Here is a 7399-nt window from a genome sequence, read left to right as displayed (position 1 = left end):
AGAAAACGTTAAAGACCAATATGAATGCTAGCTCATTCTGAATAATAAGAATAATAGTAATACCCATAATAAATAGATACTAGGAGTCCAAAGGGCACGACTTTAATTACGAAAAGGGACAGAACACAGAAGTACTGCAAGAGGAAGAGCGGCTTGAATTTTAAGAAATAAGTCTGGTTTGGTTCACATGTTTCTCATGCAACAGTTGTGATAAGGCTAATAATAAAGGGAAAGCTTGCTGGTGGCATATCTGGACCTAGGGAAAGTTTATGATAGAAATGATAGAGAGACAAGGTGGAGGATGTATGATCCAGAACGGAATTTGTCGACAGCGATTATAAATTTTGACAGTAAAAGAACAGCTTAGGTTAGAATATATATATATATATATATATATATATATATATATATATATATATATATATATATATATATATATATATATATATATATATATAATATATATATATATTATATATATATAAAATGACTAGTTTGGTAAAAATACAAGTAAAAAATGCGCTAGTTTCTTCGGATGCAACGAATTTTCTGTATAGCTTATAATCAAGGGCACCGAAAACAGATTTATCTTTCGGTGGTCTCGGTGTAATGCTGTATGAGCCGCGACTTTTTTTTTTGGTATGTCTGATGACTGAAGGTTGGATGGTCAACGTACCAATTTGCAGCCCTCTGACCTCAGTAGTTTTTAAGATCTGAGGGCGGACAGAAAAAGTGCGGACGGACAGGCAAAGCCGGCACAATAGTTTTCTTTTACAGAAAACTAAAAACAGGTTTAAGAAAAGGGCGTGTTAAGTTTCCTCCCTTTCTAATATTTTTATGGATAAGTAATGAAAGAAGTCATGGAAAGAGGAGGAGATTCAGGTGCAAATTTATGGCATAAGATATGAATCGTGAATGGAGCATGAAGAAACGGATGTCTGCAATTCCTACAGTATTAGCTGTGACAATGAAGAGAAGCTGCAACAGCGTAAAAAAAGTTGAAAACAATTTTAAGAAGAGAAAATTGAAAGCGAGTGTTTGCGAGAGTAGTCTCTTAAGTGTAAATGAGTGCCAGGAAGATGGAGACATGAATATCAATATAGCTGGTAAATGAATGAAAATAACTGAATTATATGAGTATTTGGGAAGACGCGTCAAGGATGATGGTAAGGCGAGAGAAGTGGTGAACTTTGTGATGTGGCGAGAGTGGAGACTGACAGGTTGGTGAAGAGGACGTATCCTTCACTATTCGGAGGAAGGAGGAGAGGAAGACCAAGAAAGTGCTGGCTAGATGGACTAGCAAACGTCGGAGCGGAAAAGCCTCGCCTTCCAGGAAACGCAAGGGTCCATGCAGATCAGATGTGGGTGGCACAGTGTTGGTAAGAGGTGTTCAGAGAAATGCTCATGAGCCTTATATATGCGCAATACGAAACAGATGGTGTGGAATTTTTCTGCGGCGTTTATAACTTGAACACAAGAAAATGGCAGCAACTTTTGTCTTTTTGGTTTCTAAGCTACTACCATTTGGGGAAATGTTTATAAATGAAAAAATAACAGCTAACTACAAAATTAATCAATTTTTATATATTGATCATTGTTAATTTCCAAACTCAAGTATTCGAATATCATTAATTTTACAGTCTGCTTCATTTACAAAAAAGAAAGAGCGCCCACCCTTGCTACTTACGATAGCCTTGTTGAAGTACATCAAGGAACAAGTTACTTAGTGTTACATTCGCAATGGAAACTGAGAAAATTAAGAGCTCAACTGATAAATAGGGCTAATAGTGGATCAGATGCACCTGCTATTTCAAAGGTGATCTTTATAATTTTCTGATGACCATGCCTTAAAATTCTAAATACAAAAAAATAAAAAAATCCTGGATAAAATGGGCAATACTCTTCATGATATTTACAAGAAAACTAAATTACTTGTTTTTCTTATTTTCTTGACACTATTCAAGACCATGCCGTTCTGAGCTGATTAGTACAAATAACAAATGATTACATCTTTCCCACTGAAGTGAAAAAATAGGGGGTGGGGGGCAATGGGTTCTCCTTAATAGTTTATGAACTCTTGTTGAAATGTATGTTTGAAAAAAACCTTTTATTTAATTAAAAAAAATTATCTATGATCGGTTAATTTTCTTTACCGAATCCGTAACTTGAAACCTCACACTTTCTGTCATTAGAGCTACCATTTTCGCAAAGAATACCTCCAGATATTTTTACGTAAAAAACCTTGTTATATAAAATTGCAGACAAATTGATTACCACATGTTTTTTCACTCTGCAATACCATTATATAACAAATTTTATATTTTCTTTATACCAATAACGCTTCGCTACTAACTACTGAAGTTCATACGGGTTGTATCCATGAATCACGTGCTTATGAGAAGATATCACCTTTTCATGAGTTTACCCTTAAGTATAACTATGTAATAACACTGAAAATAACAAATGAAGCAAATTCACAATCATTACATTTTAAGATGCACAACAATTACAACAGTCCTCATATCGATGATGACTGGAAATTAAATCTCTCCAATTACCTCAATTTAGAAATGACCGCTGACCTCAGTGACCAGCGAAGTCAAAAGACTTTAGGTATAAAAGCATTTCCAGCCAAGCAAGAGATTATATTCGACCTCCGTGACCCACGACAAAGCTCGCCTAGAAACTCACCATGGCTATTAAGGTCAGAAATTAAGTGTATCTTAGTTTAACCAGACCACTGAGCTGATTATAACAGCTCTCCTAGGGCTGGCCCGAAGGATTAATTTTATTTTACGTGCCTAAGAACCAATTGGTTATCTAGCAACGGGACCTACAGCTTATTGTGGAATCCGAACCACATTATAGCGAGAAATGAATTTCTATCACCAGAAATAAATTCCTCTTATTCTTCATTGGTCGGTCGGAGATTCGAACTCACGGCCAGCAGAGTGCTAGCTGAGAACGGAACCCACTTCCCAACGAGGAACTTGTATTAAGGTCAAAGATTTGCAATCTAGTGACAGGGGGGTAAATGTGAGCAAATCCCACTGAACAGAGGTTTCTGAAAGAACCACTCTGTCGTAGATACCAGGCACAAAAAAAAAATCTAAATCTTAAAACATGTCAGAGCCATATTTATTCATCTCTGACAAATTGTACATTATCGGTATTACTTCATTACTCACTTTCAGCTCATAATGTTTACCGTTGGGAAAAAAAGACATCTGAACAAAGATTCTTAAAATCTGGACAAGTATAAACCTAATCTGGGCTTCATAACTTGTTTACGTAGGTAGAAAATAAAAAATGAAACTAACAGTGGAACCCATTTACACGAGTGGCATTAGGACCAAAATCTGAACGTGTAAAATGTTCATTAAATAAACATGCATAGGTGAAAATTAGTTTTACAAAATTCATTAACCAAAACATGGAATTAAAACAGTCCCCTCTTCTATTAAACAGACGGTCGCAACGTTGCTGGCGACTTGCATTGCCATCGTTTCATCTCACCCTGACTACCAATCGGTATGTGACATTTTACTTTTTCTTATTACCCTCGTTTCTCCGGTAAGTCTTAACATATAATAAAATATAATTAACGTCTTTCCCATAAAACTGGGCATAGGTTTAATTTCAAGCTTATCCTTATACAGTACAACTGAATGTAGTCCAATCTTAAAAAAAAAAAAGTTTAATATTTTATTAGGCTCTAATAAGAATAGACACAAAATGTTTACTTTAATATTAAAATCACAAGGAGAACAATAATTACCACCGACAGGCACCCATGCCATATCAATTTGCCTACGACGTAAACGATCCTTACGAAGGTCTAAGCTTTGGTCACAGGGAACATTCCGACGGGAATGTCGTAACTGGCTTCTACAATGTTGCTCTTCCGGACGGGCGTAAACAAAACGTAAGTATTCTGGCTTCCTTTGTTCTTTATTTATACTGTATTAATTTTATCGTGTTTACAGTAAAAAATTGCATGCATTATAACATATAAATCCCTTGAAAATAGTGTATATCACTACAGATAATTAACTACAAGATGAAGTCAGAGGCAAATTAATGTAAATGAACTTGAATGCCTTCACAGGTAGAATATAGAGCTGACCAACAAACAGGCTTCATAGCCAAAGTCAACTACGAAGGTCAAGCTCAGCATCCTCAGGCCTATGGGCCAGCTGTCACCTTCAGACCATCTCAGAACAATGCTGGCCAAGGGCAAGGAGGAAATGGATTTGGCTACGGAGGCCAAGGAAGTGGAGATGGTGGTTTTGGATATGGCAATGCAGGAGAAGGGACTGCCGACGGTGGAAATGGATTTGGTTACAGAGGCTTTGGATCTGGCCTTGTAGGACAGAGCAGCAACCAGGGAGGAAGTGGATTTGGCTACAGTGGTAAATGAAGTGGCAATGGTGGCTTCGGATATAACCAAGGAGGACAAGGCCCCAGCTATAGCGATGGTGTAAATGGGGATGCAGGTTAAAAATCTTAGGCAAAAAAAAAAAAAAATAAAAATGCAAAGTAAAATGAATAATAAACAATATACACTCCCCAAAAATCGTTTTTCTAACATACGAGGTTTCAAAATACAGTGGCATAAAAATCAAGAAAACTCCAGACAGTTTTGCATAATAATCTTATCTTCTCCCGCCATCATTAAAGGAAAATTTATAATCGCGAATAATGCAAATCCTGAAATAGGAACTGGATCCTTAACAATTATTCAATTAATAAAATGGGAATTAGTTGAACACAAAATTTACATGATTTTTTTTTAGGATTACTGAAGTTCAGATTTTGGGAAATTATTATCAAAGTTCATCTTTCAAGGTATTACTGTTATGATTCCATTTTACATGAGAACCTGATCATTTGACCCCAATAAGAATGATAATGACCCAATCGTCAAGGCTACATGCCTATCTGTAAGTGAAAATGTAAATTTCATCTTTTTTGTCAACGAATTCCGACCCCATCTTCCATCATTTTTAAGTAATTGTTCTGCAAAATTAACCAGAAATTTTGAAAGTCAGTAATTTAGATGAAATACTATTTGCATACGGTAATGATGTAATTTGCAGTCGATCTAAATGAGGTTTTCATGTACAATTCCATACGAACTGTACTTCCAATGTTTTCAAAAGCTCCTAGTAAGATGAAATTTCATAAGTGTCTTCATTATTTTCCACACGACTATAAATTAATATTAATGCTAATGTCATCTGAAAGGTGCATTCCCTAAGCCCAGTAAAATAACCTACCAGTTAAAGTTAGATACTTAATGAGAGAAAAAATTCTCCTTCCTTAGAAACTTTCACTTCAAAAGAGTTGTGAAAAATATACAGAAAACGGTCCGTGAACTCTCAGAAACCTACTGTCAACAAGAAGTCGTTTAAGAACACAAAATCGACAAAAAACATAAAAAATAGAACTTGAGATATTATGTGCACACGTGGAAAGTAAAAATCTAACGTTTTCTCAGAATGGCGATAAATAATGACTGCTAAATCTAAGTGATTACGTTTTGCTTCATTTCTTCCAATATGAACTGCTTGAGACATTACAGCTCTAACGTGCGATTCCTTAGGGAATTATTTCAAGTTCAAAAAGAAGCAAAAGTAATTAAATAAAGTCACAATCATCCTGAATAATAATTACATAAAATGAAAATTCTACGCACATAGAGACGATAAGTTTACGGAGAGGGGGAAAAATATCGTTTTTCAAACATTCTCGTTTTTTCTCTATGGCGACCCACCAAACACAATAATAAATTATTATTAACATGATAAACTAACACTAATAATAATGGTGAAAACCAATTTCATAATAAAGATATGTTTCTAGCTCGGTTTAGAAGTGTAACGTAGTATAAGTATATATATGTATATGTATATATATACGTAGACGACCACATGAAAGGTGAAAATTAAAGACCAGGTACCAAGCGCTTTCGTGTATTGCGTACACTTCTTCGGGGTACAAAGTAAAATAAATAAAGAGAGACATAAACAAGAAAACTTCACAAAACAAAGATCAAAGCCACTAACAAGCTAAACATCATTACTGAATGCAATCACTAGTTTGAAGTTAAATTGTCACATACGAAACAAAAAATACTTTAAAAATACTTAAGAACTGAAACTACAGTTAGAACAGGCTATTGCTAAAAGGTAACATTGTACTTCCCTACAATTTTATGAACAAGGTAACTATCTAATTTAAAAAAAGACCGAACTAATATTCATAAGTTGATTGTTAAAATGCTTAATAAAGGCAGATTCAATTATATTTCTCTTAACAATGTGGTTACAAAAAATTATCTCAGATGAATTTTCCAGTCTATACAATGGTTAAAATCATTCATATGTACAAATAAAGCACTTGTCAATTGGCCTGTTCGAACTGCGTAACGATGCTGTTTTAGACGATAATCTAGTTCTTTACCAGTTTGACCAAGGTATTTATTACTACATCCAGCACAAGGAATCGTGTAAATACAGCCATTAATTTGTTTTGGGAGTTACGAACAATGATATTCTGAAGTGTCCCTGAATTCTTGTAAACAACAGTTATCTTGAAAATTTTCAGTAATTTTTAATGAAACAAAGATTTACGTTATATGGAAGTGTCAAAATATTTTCTCTCACCAAAGGCTCCCTATTGTTATTGGAATAAAAAATGTTTCTCGCTTTCTGTAAAGATTTGTCGATTAAAAACTTTTGGGTATTTTAACATAATTCCCACGTCGTAAATTTTACAAAATTCCGAGTCTAAGAATTCCGGGCTGCATATCCTTAATGCCCTTAAAAACATGCTACAAAAAACTGAGTTTTACATTAACGTGGTGATCTGAATAATAGTGGACATAAGAACAGACGTTGGTAGGTTTCCTGTAAACATCAAACACAAAAGTTCTATCCTTCTATGAACAAAACATCTAAAAATGGTAATGAACAATTATTTTCCTCTTCAACTGTGAATTTAATAGAAGGTACCAAATGATTTACCTTGTCAAAAACTGTTCAAATTTTCGCACATGGGCCAAACACAGAATATGTCATCAACGTATCGAAACCAAAAAGAACCCCCTTAGGCAAAATAGCAGGCAATATTTTTTACTTCAAAAAACTCCATATATAGGTTGCTAAGAACTGGGGAAAGGATTTCCATAGCCATCCCAAACTTTTGAAGGTAATAATTTCCGTTAAAAACAAACTTGCAATCCTTAACACATAATTTTATCAATTCTAAAATTTTGTCAGAAGCTAAAGGTAAATCATGCCTTGTTAATTCGTCAGCTAAAAGGCCAATAAATCGTCAACTGGGACATTGGTAAATAAAGAAGTTACATCAAAACGACCATTTTAAAGTCGTAATT

This window comes from Macrobrachium rosenbergii, chromosome 21, assembly GCF_040412425.1.
Source record: "Macrobrachium rosenbergii isolate ZJJX-2024 chromosome 21, ASM4041242v1, whole genome shotgun sequence".
Classification (NCBI taxonomy): domain Eukaryota; kingdom Metazoa; phylum Arthropoda; class Malacostraca; order Decapoda; family Palaemonidae; genus Macrobrachium; species Macrobrachium rosenbergii.
The sequence above is the reverse complement of the archived record's forward strand: the minus strand, read 5'-3'. Positions refer to the sequence as shown.